Below are 12,005 nucleotides of genomic sequence, written 5' to 3'. Positions count from 1 at the left end.
TAAAGGGTGGGGGAGGGGGGTTACATTAGTGATTTTCCAGTCCTCTGGGACCCTCCCTAACTCCAGTGATTTCAGAAAGATCACCACTAATGCCTCCACTATCTCTTAGGCTGTCTTCTTCAGAATCCTGGGGTGTAGTCCATCTAGTGCAGGGCATATATCCACTTTCAGACCTGTCAGTTTTTTCCAGCGCCTTCTCCTTGGTGATGGCCACCAAACACACCTCTGCTCCCCCCATCCCATGCCTTTTAAATTTTTGGAACATTACTCGTGAAATTCCAAGAATTTTGTTGCTTTACTCCATGTATAATCTTTTTACACAACTAGTGAATGAGTATGCAAAGGTAAATTAAACTTTTCATCTGATTTGCTGTACCTAACCACAAGTGGTTGGACACATTAAGCTTAGGTTATTTAATGAAAAATGATACAGGTTTAACAATGATTTTTAGAGGACAAAGACAATTTCACCAAAAATAATGTGTACAGCAGTGATGGCTTCTCAGTTTAAATATGTGAATGCAGTCTGAACAGTTCTCATAATTAGTGAGTAATAGCACAGGTGCTGAATCCATAAAATATTGAATAGTGATGACAGTCATGAAGAGGTTTACATCAAAGATCAACCTACTCAAATTTCTGAAGGAGAAAGTTGGTTGATAAACAACATCCCTAAGGCAACGAAAGGGATAAATTAGGTGGATAAAATAATCTGACCTAAATACATTAGATAACAGGTGAGATGGTTATTTACAGCCCTAAAGGATCTTCATGCCACCATGGTGAGTCCTGTTTAAAAAGCCCAGCATTTGCAATTAACAAATTTCCAACTTAGAATTTAAAATTGGATGAAACGTTCACAATTCAAATGTGAACTTTATTTTGCTGAGATCAGTTGTAATTGAGGGATGAATTAATTAAAAAGGAATTTCTCAGAAAAATAAAACACATTTTAATGTATTTGCAAAGGCAACGGGTGTTTAGAATTGGACAATTTGTTTACCTACCTGGTGGAAGTATCAGCTGTTCTTTTTTTAAACCAGTTTTGCTATAATGCAATAGTATAAATGCTGCTCTCCATTTTCAAACCTTTCTTCGTTGAGTTGGAATGTTGTCTATATAAACAGCCAACTGGCTGAAAACCTATTAATCTACTTAGATCCTGAATAAATGAAACTGCTAAACGGCCACTGGAATGTGAAATGTCTAGGAAAGAAATTTAAGCTCTGACTGAAATTTAATTCCTTATACATTTTACTACTGAAGTATATGGTATTTCAGTAAGTTCGGAGTGTTTCACAGAAGTGAGCCGCTTGAACTTTGGCCTTTTAATGTATGTTGACAATTGCTAATTACTTTTCTGGCCTATTTTCTCACATTCCCTCTTCTCCAGTGAGGATTTTGCAATCATGTGACGGTGAAATTGTCAGCGTTGCCTTTCATAATTTCATTGAAACTGCTGTGACCTCTGGAATCCGCACATGTAGGAAAATATGGAAATTAACAAGTGGCCAAAAGTGATTCTACTTTTCTCCAGGGCCAGCACTGTTGACTGCCATTATGGGAAATCAAAAAGTTGATGATAACTTCCAACCTTATACTGTCAGTCTCACTATAAAAACCCTTGAAAATGTTAGACTCATTGACTGAGGAATAATTGTGATTTTAACAAGATAATTTAGTTATTGCTAAACAGTCTCACTGGTCCTAATTAGCTAAGTGTTCATTGTGTTAGCAATAAAAATTCAATTTTTAAATAATCAAACTTTTGAAATTCAAATTCTATTACAACCCAATATTTTATTTCACTATCTGAAATGTAAATGAAAAGAGGTGAATATTAATTAGGGTGGCACGGTGGCTCAGTGGTTAGCACTGCAGCCTCACAGCGCCAGGGACCCAGGTTCGATTCCAGCCTCAGGCGACTGTCTGTGCGGAGTTTGCACATTCTTGCTGTGTCTCTGTGGGCTTCCTCCGGGTGCTCCGGTATCCTTCCACAGTCCAAAGATGTGCAGGCTAGGTGGATTGGCCATGCTAAATCGCCCGTAGTGTTCAGGGGTGTGTGGGTGATGGGGAGGTGGGGGGGATGGGTCTGGGTCTGGGTCTGGCTCAGGGTCTGGGAGGGATGCTCCAAGGGGCAGTGTCGACTTGTTAGGTCAAAGGGCCTGTTTCCACACTCTAGGGAATCTAATCTCCTCTTAATTGTTTTTAACTCCCAGGTTTTCTGTGTGCAAATACTTCCAAGTGATCAGTTGCTGTGCACCAAAGTAACATTTTGATTTAATATCAGATTTAAAGTGCTGTCATAAATGGAGAAATTCAACTTAAATGTCACTTGATCTTTTAAATTAATGACGAGGAGTATTGCTTCACTGCTGACCAGAAAATCCAGCCCATTGGCTCCCTGCATGCCACAGAGAACTAGTCGTGTGTATTTTCAGGCAGTTCAATTCAGAACTGAGTCAGGCTTATTCTTCACTGATTGTAATCATTGAAATATTTAAGTCTGCAAATTCTGTACTGGTGCCATTTGCCTTCTGAAAATGACAGTATGGTTAATCACAGTTCACACAGGTCTGATGATGGGAGCCAGTCAGGATTGTCCGCTCCATTCACTTTTCATTTCTTTTCTTCTCTCTCTCGTTTTCTTTTTACTTTTCTTCTTTTATTTTACCTACCCCTTGTTGGAGAACTCGGTCGTGATGACGCCGTTAGCAGCAGTGAATGAGCCCAGCGTGGACTGGAGTGGGCGCAGTGCAGGCTCACAGGGGCACAGCACGGACGTGGAGCGAGCCCCATGTGGACTCACATTGGGCCCAGAATTGACTTGGAGCGAACACAGCGCAGACTCAGTGAGCCCAGCACGGACTCAGAGTGGGCCAGGTGCGAGCCCTGCGAGGGCTGGAGTGAACTCGGCACAGACACGGAGCAGGCCCGGCGTGAGCCCAGCACGGGCTTGGAGCGGGCCTGGAGTGGGCTCAGAGCGGGCTGGAGCGAGCCCAGCATGGACTCGGAGCAGGCCTGGCGCGAGCCCTGCGCGGACTGGAGCGAACTCAGTAGAGACTCGGAGCGGGCCTGGCGTGAGCCCAGCACGGACTTAGAGCGGGCCTGGAGTGGACTCGGACTGGGCCGGAGCGAGCCCAGCACGGACTCTGAGCGGGCCTGGAGTGGGCCCGGCGCGAGCTGGAGCGACCCCAGCACAGACTCAGAGTGGGCCTGGAGCAAGCTCTGCACGGGCTGGAGCGAGCCCAGCACAGACTTGGAGTGGGACCGGCGTGGACTCTCAGTGAGCGCAGTCTCGGAGGGGCCTGATGCAGACTGCAGTGGCATTGGAAGTGAGTTTGGGTTTCATGGAGGTGGTCGCAGAGGCATGTTTGGACCCAGCAGTATGAGACCCAGCAACGCTGGCAGTGGCTGCATCGGTGAAGTGGGCACGAATTGGACTCGTAATGGCGGCGGAGTCATGTTTGGGCCAGTGCAGGCCCCGACAGCATCGGTGACACCTGCAATAGCCAGGTCCAGCAAGGACTCATTGTAATGAGGGCAGTGGTGTCGGCAAGATGGGGCTGAAAGCGTGGCAACTTTCGCTCCATCTGCAGCACAGCAAAGGGGAGTCATGCCTGGTCACCAGGCCTGTGTCCTGTGGCGGAGCACTTAACCAGGACTATAATGTAGAATATTTTTATCCTTTCTTTTTCGAATTTTTTTTCCTCTATGTTCTATGTTTTGGTTTATTTTTCTGCATATTAAAATGGAGCTGGAGCATGGTGACACTGTACAATTTGCAGCGTACGTTGTAACAAAAATACATGTGACAATAAATAAACCAAATCAAGAAAATGTGTCGACGAAAATGTTTGATAAATTTGACAGAAGTCTGCTGTGTTTTGCATTATCAAAAAGCTGAGAGGGTAAAGAGTGACAACAGAGGTAGGAAACATCAGAGATGTAAAAAGTACAGAAAGGATACTTGGGATTCATTTGGAGTTGAATTCAGAAAGGAGGCTTCAAAAACATCCCATCCTCAATGGTGGGGGATGCCCAGCACATCAGAGTGTGAAGACAATCCTGAAACATTAGCAACATTGATTGGCCAGAAGTGCTGAGTGGATAATCCATCTCCTCCACCTCTTGAGGCCTCCACCATCATTGATGTCAATCTTCATCCAATTTAATACATTCCACAGGATGTCAATAAATGTTTGGTACTTAATAAACGATACCTAACCACGACACTGCGAAGGCTCTGCGCCCAACAGTATAACTGAAAACAATTTTCAAACTAGCTGCACCAATCGTCAATTTGTTTGCGTTGCAGCAGCACAGATATTTACTCGAGCCGGACCTCCTCTTGTATGTCACTGATGAGCTGCATACTATAAACAGAGCCTGTATAATGGAGCTGTTTTGTCCACACAAGCAGGGTAGGACCATTTCTACAGTAGGTAGTGAATCAGGTTTAATGTCAGGCAGGAGCTTGGGAAGTTTTATTTAAATTATATCCCACCGTATACATCAAAGATTTAAAAATCAAAGTCATGGTTGTTGACTCTCGATACCACTTAGTGGATAAGCACTGAGTCCAATGTGTCAGGAGCTGGCTGGCTCGGTTCAGTTAACAGCATACAACTGAAATCAGTCTGGACTATTCAAATTCATGCAAGTTTAGCTCACTTCTGTGAAAGTATGGTCCTTGTTTGTTGCAAGCATTGTTTCTCAGATGGAAATCTTTAATGTCAGCTGGGCAGTTGGCATCTATTTGAAGCAAACAAAAAAATGTTTCCGAACAGGGAGAAATATAATCAGAGGAGTGAGTCACTTTTGGCTGCTCTTGTTCACCTAGTAGGACCTTGTTAGAACAATGTTTTGAGCAGATTACGGGAACAACAGCACCTGATTGGTCTATTTGGCTGCATCTTGCTCGTAGGACTGCCTTGAGGCTGTTTTACAATTACATCTGGAAAGAGAGGTGGTTGGGTTTCTTTTCCATAACTGCTGATTCATTAGCTTCTGTCAGTAGTTACACTGAGTGGCTCAGTGCCATATTATTTGCCGTTGATTTTTTTTCCTTTACCACATTGGAATGCATTTATTGAGCAGCGTGAGAGGTCTAAAGGTGATGAAAACTCTGTTCAATTTCTTATCATCATTCTTTTGAAGAAACCACTTCATCTGGTGCATTATAGATGCCCTTGACTTAGCTATAAAACTGGCTTGTTATCAAGAACTAAACAATATTTTATTACTTTTAGATGACAGCTCCTGCAGAGCCTATCAGAAATGTTATTCATTGCATACAATCTGATAAGATCTCTTGACTGGCTGTCATAAAATGTAAAATTATATTTATCATTGGTCAGAAGGTCACTTCTCCCCCCAGACAATTCACAAATCTCTCAATTCAAAAGCTTTTTGGGGTAAATAAACAAGACGTTTGTTGCAATCTACTTCATGCCTGGCCGTGTGGTTTCTCGCTCCTTCTGTCCTGTTGTCTGCTTTAAAAACTTGGACAAAATGATCTGACTGTGCCTAAAGCTGGATGATTCTGGCCATGATGTAGTCATTTCCATGACGATATATGGACTTCAAAGAATTACAGCATTGTTACAGTGCAGAAGGATGCCATTTGGCCCATTGTCTCTCTGCTGCCTAGTGTCAATCTCCTGCTGTGTTCCCAAATCTGTAAAAACCATTACGATCCAAATTATCATCCAATTCCGTTTTAAATACCTCAACTGAACCTATCGCCATCACATTTCCAGGAAGTGCATTTCATACTCTAACTACTCACTGTGTGAAAACAATTTTTCTCACATCACCCTTGCATTGTTCCCATTTCACTGTGAATCCATGCCCCCCTTTTACAAGCACGAACAACTTCTCCCTATCAACTCTGTCCAGTCTGCATATGACTTTAAAAACCTCTACCAGATCCCCCCTCGGCTTTCTCTGTTTGAAGAACTGTCTCCAACCTCTTCAATCTCTCCTAATACCTGAAGTTTTTCATTCCTGGAACCATTCTTGGAAACTATTTCTGCATTCTTTGCAGAGCATTCACATCTTTCCTCTAATGTGTCAGTTCTGGGTGTCACAATACTCTAGCTGAGATCTAACGAGAGACTTGCACCAATTCAATGTTATATCCCTGCTCTTGTGTCCTATGTTCCTATTAATAAAGCTAGGAACACTGTTATTTATCACTCTCACTGCCTGTCCTACCACCTTCAATGATCTGAGCACATATATACCCAGGTTCCTCTGCTCCTGCACCCTCTCCAAAATGTTTGCCCCTGTTATCTTCCAATGTTCTTCTGACCAATATGCATCACCACTTACTTCTCTATGTTTAACTCATCTGCCACCTATCCTCCCACTCCACCAACCTGTCATTGCCCTTTTGGAACGTGTGCTGTGTGATCTCCTCAAAGTTTACAGTTTGTCCAAGTTTAGTGTCACCAATTATCTTTGAAATTGTCCCATGCACACCCAGATCCAGATTGTTTATACCTTGGGAAAAACATGGATCCCGTTACTGGCCACGGGTAACATACCTTCCTCCAGCCTGAAACTTGAATTCTCTGTCTGTCATCTAGGACACATTTACTTTATACCCAATACATGATCCACTTTTGTCTACTCGGGACCATTTTGAGTTGAATTGCATAATTGAAATCATTGTGCACACTGTTATGTACTTATGCTTGAAATGTATTCTTGTGAACAAAATGTAATTGTCTACCTTTTCAAATGGGACTGTATGCTTTTCAATAGTGCCATCTTGTGACTCGTTTTGAAAATAATTGCTGATATCACTGTGATTCCAGTTCTATAAAATCCTTGCATGCCCTTATCTTTTGAATTAGTTCAGAATGAAAAACCATGAAATTATAAAGCAGTAAAATAGGGAAAAGCATTTCATGATGTCATAGATCATGAATGAATCTTAAACAATATATAGTTGTTGTGTATTCCATTATGTAATTATCTTGGTTTCATTTCCTTGTGTATATTGTTTCTTTATCGTTTTATTTCTCAGTATTTATTTTGAAGCGTACAGGCTAGGTTTATTCCATTTTAGCTTCATCGTTGTGAGATAGGTATTCATATTTCACAAATATTCCCTGGCTAACACATTGAACATGATTGATCTATTTTCTGTGCTATAGACCATGGACCACTGCTCGGTAGCGGCAATGTACAATATTCAATAGTAGCCATCTGCAAGATTTACTGCAGAAATTCATCAGGGCACCTTAGACTACCAAATCCATGATCATTGCCATCTAGAAGGACAATTGCAACATCTGCTCCCAGCCACTTTCCGTTCTGACTCAAAAGTACATCATGATTGCTTCACTGTCATTGGGTCAAAACCCTGGAACTCTCTCCCAGCTGTCCTGGGTATAACTATACCAAATAGACTTCAGTAGGTCAAGAAAGAAACTCACCACCTTCCCCAGGGGAACTAGGGATGGGCAATAAGTACTGGCTGTACCAGAGAAGCCCACACCCCTGAATGAATTTTAAAACAATACTGAAATGGTGGAGTGATCAGAGCTAATGGGAACCGCAGATGCTGGAGAATCCGAGATAACAAAGTGTGGAGCTGGATGAATACAGCAGGCCCAGCAGCATCTCAGGAGCACAAAAGCTGATGTTTCGGGCCTAGACCCTTCATCAGAAAAGCTTTACTGATGAAGGGTCTAGGCCTGAAACGCCAGCTTTTGTGCTCCTAAGATGCTGCTTGGCCTGTTGTGCTCATCCAGCTTCACACTTTGTGATCTCTGAAATGGTGGAGTGGTCATTCTAGGTTTTGAATGGTGACCACCACTTAGTTATTAGGAAATAAAGACATTGTTTTTGTAAAATGGTATCCTTTTCTTAAAACAAATGTATATAATCTTTTCTGCAAGTTTACACTTCCATCCTTTTAAGATTTGCTGAAGAAAGTTTGGAAAGCTGACACTGGCTTGCTTCGTAGAGAACTGTTGTTGCATTTATGATACTACAATGCAATGAATGAAAGTCAAATTCATGAAGTGCTCCATTCCTGTAACCCTGGAGTGTATGTGTGACCTGAACAATATCATGGATTTGGGTATAACTGAGCTTCAGTGTATTTTGACATACTGCTCATATAAAATATAATATAATGTAATATATAATACTGCTTATGAATATGTTTTACTTTAAGAAGCAGCAGAATAAGCTTTTTGCGAGACCACAATTTAGGGTATAAATGTAGCCTGGTGGGGATAGCAAGTAACTTTGAGCCTATGATTCTCAAAAGTTTTCACAACTGTGATGATTAAGGATGAATTGGTCCTAACTGCCATGATTAATCACATTGCTGTAATCATTGCAACTACCAAGATGCTAGAAGACAACTAATATTACCTGAACTTTTTCTTCTTATCTGGCAATTCCGATGTTTCAAGTTTTCTCTCCTTGAAAATAGTCTTTCCTTTCATTGTGTCAGCTATGCTAAAGTGCAAGGTAAATTGGATTGGGCAATTATGAAATAGGAGCAGAAGTAGACCATTCAGCCCCGCAAGCCTGCTCCACCATTTAATAAGATCATGGCTGATCTGTTAGTTTTTTGAATTTGCTTCACCATTCACTCTCAATAACTCTGGATTCCTATTAAGCAGGAAAATGTATCTACCTTCAGCTTATTAATATTCAATGACCGTGCCTCCACCATCTTCTGAGTTTCAGAGCCTATGAACAAGAAAAGCTTCTCCCTATCTGTTATGAAAGGGCAAAGCGGTATCCCCTAATTGTGCACCCACCCAGAGGAGAAACACCCTTTCCACATCCACCTTTCTAAGACTATGCAGGATTTCGTAAAATTCAATCAAGTTATCCTTCATTTTTCTAAATACCAATGGGAACAAATCCAGTCTGTCCAGAGTCTCCTCAAAAATCAAACCACTCATTCCAGGAATCAATCAAATAAAACTCCTTTGAACTGTCTCCAACACATTTACATCCTCTGTTCTATAAAGAGGCCAAAACTGCACATGATATTTGAGATACGGTCTTACACTGCCCTCTATAATTGGGTATTATATCACTGCTTTTATGTTCACTTCCATTTATCATAAAACAAAAGCATCCCATTAGCCACCTTCATTATGTGCTACACCTTCATTATTAACCTTTTGTGACTCGTGTGACAGATTACCTAAACCTGTCTGGACCTTGAAAATTTGCAGTTGTTACTGTATGTCAGTTCTTTCTTACCTACTGCCCATAAAATGCTCCCCGGTGATTACAATAGAACAATTTTATCAAACAACCCAGAAAGTATAGAACTTTTTAAAATGATAAGGGAAAAGAAAATCTCAATACGGTTTTTTAAACACTAAAGAAACCAACAAATGCCTTGGCTAATCACAATGAAAACATATGGATATCTTTACAGCAGTTTTATTTTCAATATCATCGTTATTAACTATAACCGCCGCCCTTTCTTCCCTCAATCTAGATCTTTTTCCAGCTGCTCAATTTCTCCAGCTTGCTGTGGATTTGTAAATGGATATTGAATGTTTATGAACTGTTTATGTGAGATACCATTTCACCATCTAAAAATGCAGTTTCCCTGCTTTTGTAAACTTTCCAATCCACCAACTGAACCTAAGTAGCAACTGGAACAGTGCTCCTAAAATATTCCAGGTCATGACCTCCCTCACATTTTAAAAAAATTCAGCTCGTTTGATTGAACCATTTCAGTGATCCCACAACGTCTCTCTCTCTCTGTCTCTCTCTCTCTCCCTCTCTGATCCACACATTCTGTGACTGTCTGGTACGGTTTATTTTTCCTGACGATACAAAATCTTGATTGATATGCATTAAGAACCAGCTCATATGCACAAGGAATTGCATTTTTAACTGTTTCATCATTCAAAGACTTCTCTTCCAAAAGACTTGAACAAACATCCAAAACTTTACTCACCAAAGCACTTTGCAAAAATAAGAATTCCTGTTTTGTGTGGGATTAACTTGAGCAAAACAAAATATCCCTCAACTACATTCTAAGTCAATTTAGGCCCTTGGCAAAGATTCTGTGTCAAATCAAAACTTGGAATGGAATAGATTCATTGTCTGAACATTTAATTTCTCCTTCATCCCATATTTTAAGCTTTTCTTCAGCCTGTTCATATTGTCTGATTTCTTTATCTCACCAAAACTCTCTTTCCCTGTAATTTTTCCTCTCATTACTGTTTTTCTTTGAGTCTCTGACTCAAGCGGTTTAAACTCCATTTGCTGTGTTCTTTCAAGTTTGGCTTTGTTTATTTCTCTTTCCTTTTCCTTCTCTTTCTAATTGGAGTCTTATTTCATGGTTCTCTTTTTCGATTTCAAGCTGTGTGAATTACAGTTAAATCCTAGCCAATTCAACCTGCGTTGGCCTTGGCTTAACCTTTTTGCTTCTTCCAATTCCCATATGCTGTACTATTGTATGAAACATCTCTACTTTTTCAGCCCCTTCTTTTATCTCTAACCTCAATACTCCTAATGTATTGAACTGATGCTCAGTCAGTTGTTAGTGGACCTTTGTGACAAATCTTCACTCTCTAGAAGAGTCTTTGCAAATAACAGAGCCATCTAAGTATTTTTCAGGATAGGGAAATTCACCATGAATTCCTGTTAACTTAAGCCAATATTCAGCACTCCCATCACATTCTATGAACTCAGAATCTTTATATCAATTGTTTTGATCTCAATAGAGTACAAAAACAATTTTATTGTTATTTTGTTTAGAATCTGACAACTTGGTTATTTACTGAAGAATTAATTGACAAGGTTTTTCGACGTAAATATCAAAAATTATTAATAATGAATATACTTTCTTGAATACTTGGGTTAAAACACTTTAAAAATGATGAATTCAGTTAATTATACTCTAAACTCAATTCTTAACATCATATAAGAACCAAAAGAATTGCGGATGCTGTAAATCAGGAACAAAAACAAAGTTGCTGGAAAAGCTCGGCAGATCTGGCAGGATCTGTGAAGAAAAAGATACAGTTTCTGGTTCGGTTTTGAGGAATGTTGACCGGACCCGAAACGTTAACTCTGTTTTTTCCTAACATCATATCTCTCTACTTCCATAATATTCATACTCCTGATAAACTCAAGTCAAAAGGTTTACCAAAGACTGGGAGATTAACTGTTTGGTTAATTTGCCATTTCAAAGATTCAGATAAGTGCTGAGATTTATTGAACCTTCTATTTACTGTCCCTGCATATCTCTTTCAATGACCTACATTTGCAGACTTCCCTATCAAAGCAAACATCTCTAGCAATGCCACCTCTGGTCAGATGTCTCCTGGTGCTCATTTTTTTAAAAACCTCTGAAGTCCTGCACCTAACTCTCTCTCAGTCTTCACTTCCCCCTTCCCCCCACCCCCCGCACAACCCAGTTCCTCCTCTACCCACCCTCCCCTCCCACACATCACACCTTTGATATTGAAGAATTACATTCAGTTGATGTTAACAAGGGTTTTATACACTTTCAGTCATCACACAAAGTTTCAACTGAACTCTGAAAAAGATGCTTTCTCTTCTGGTAGTTTGAAAGATCTAGAAGTAATTTGATTGATCACAGAGTCACCCACATAATTGACTCTGTTGATCATTTTATCTCTATTGTTCATTGACTGTACAACCTGGTCACAGGATCAGTTTTTAAAGACCAATTATTTTTAAACACATAAATAAGATCCTAGAGAATCCAAAGATAAAAATATAATTAATGCTGCTCCCCGCCAAGGTGCCTGGGCCATCACTCTCTCTTGCTGTGTGCTGCTCAGCTGAAACACACTACTCTTTGAATGGCAGCATGCAACAGTTTTCCTCCTATGTTTATTGAGCATGTCTACATTTGTCACTCCTTCAGATTTTTTTAAAATACACAGATACAAGGACAATTTACTGCAGAAGCCACTACTTAGGTCTGTTTCTTAGCTCTGTTCTCAAACCACTGACTCCCTGGCTGAACA

General features: G+C 40.5%; 1 protein-coding gene across 5 annotated transcripts in view; it reads left to right on the top strand.

Annotated features, from left to right (window-relative positions):
- The window catches only part of piezo1 (piezo-type mechanosensitive ion channel component 1), a 337,749-nt gene that overhangs the window by 189,243 nt on the left and 136,501 nt on the right, over positions 1–12,005 (top strand). The gene's annotated exons all lie outside the window — the stretch shown is intronic.

This window comes from Stegostoma tigrinum, chromosome 16 (assembly GCF_030684315.1).
Source record: "Stegostoma tigrinum isolate sSteTig4 chromosome 16, sSteTig4.hap1, whole genome shotgun sequence".
Classification (NCBI taxonomy): domain Eukaryota; kingdom Metazoa; phylum Chordata; class Chondrichthyes; order Orectolobiformes; family Stegostomatidae; genus Stegostoma; species Stegostoma tigrinum.
The sequence above is the reverse complement of the archived record's forward strand: the minus strand, read 5'-3'. Positions and strand labels throughout refer to the sequence as shown.